Here is a 1170-nt window from a genome sequence, read left to right on the forward strand (position 1 = left end):
CTACAGTGGCCTGGAGCCAAAGAAGGGGAAAGGTAAGTGCAACCTTCATTGCACACACCGGCCATCATTGAACCAAAACGGCAAGTATTAACTTGTGAACCCACCAAAACTTCGGCGAGTCCCCCCACACTTCACTACCATGCAACTTCAGGGAAATCTTGTAGCTAGAAACTAATCACATAACCACATAAGCTCTTTCTATTGGTGATTGACATCCATCACCTTTCTTATGATAGTTTTACTCTGTTCTACCTAAAGAAGAGAGATGCAAGACAAGAGAAAGCACTAGAAGTGCAACGGAGCTTGTCTAGACCCAACCTATATGTAATTAAATATGATCACTAAACACGTAAATAATTTAATTCATATGAAGGCATTAGGTCTCTCCAATCTCGGAAAATTAAAAATCCGTTCAAAACATCTCGAGTGCATAATTGAAGGTGAGTTTAGGAAATGAAAAGACCATGGAGCTCAAAAGTCAAAAGACTTATATAAATAGAGATGGTCAAATGCACCTTATATATTTGTGTTTTGTTTCTTGATTTTCTTTCCTCTAGTATTTTGAAGCCATTAGAACCGTTAGAAAAGCCTTTTTTTTTTAAAAAAAAGCCATTAGGTATACCTTTTAGTTTTTTTATAAGGGAAGAAAGTAGTAAATCTCCCTTACATAGTTTTTAAAATACACGATATTATATTTCCATACTCATATCGAAGTAGGGGGTACCCAATTGGACAAAATCAGAAAAACAACAGAATCTGTCACGTGTGCCTTGTGTGAACATTAGTTAGATATATTCTGTTTAGAAACTTTTATCATTGTTTTATGATTAATGTTCAAGCTCATTTCAATATACCAAATGGTCATAATTTTTATTTTTTTTAACGTTCATTAAATAAGGGTCACAGATGTTCGGATTTCGCTCTTTAAAACATAGCTGCCATTCGCAAGCATTTGACTCAGCATTGAGCAAGCACTTATAAACGGCCAAATAACTTGTTAGAGGTATTTGTCTTGACGTGGATGGGACCTCGAGCAAACCAAAGCCTTTACAAGGACGTCTCCGCCTTCACAAGTGAAGGTGGCGGGGATTGTCTCTCTGTCTCTATGCGTGCGTATATATAGGCCATCAGAGGGACGGGACGTGCAAGCTGGCGAGAGAGAGAGAGAGA

The sequence above is a fragment of the Adiantum capillus-veneris genome, chromosome 21 (assembly GCF_014529385.1).
Source record: "Adiantum capillus-veneris isolate H3 chromosome 21, ASM1452938v2, whole genome shotgun sequence".
NCBI lineage: Eukaryota > Viridiplantae > Streptophyta > Polypodiopsida > Polypodiales > Pteridaceae > Adiantum > Adiantum capillus-veneris.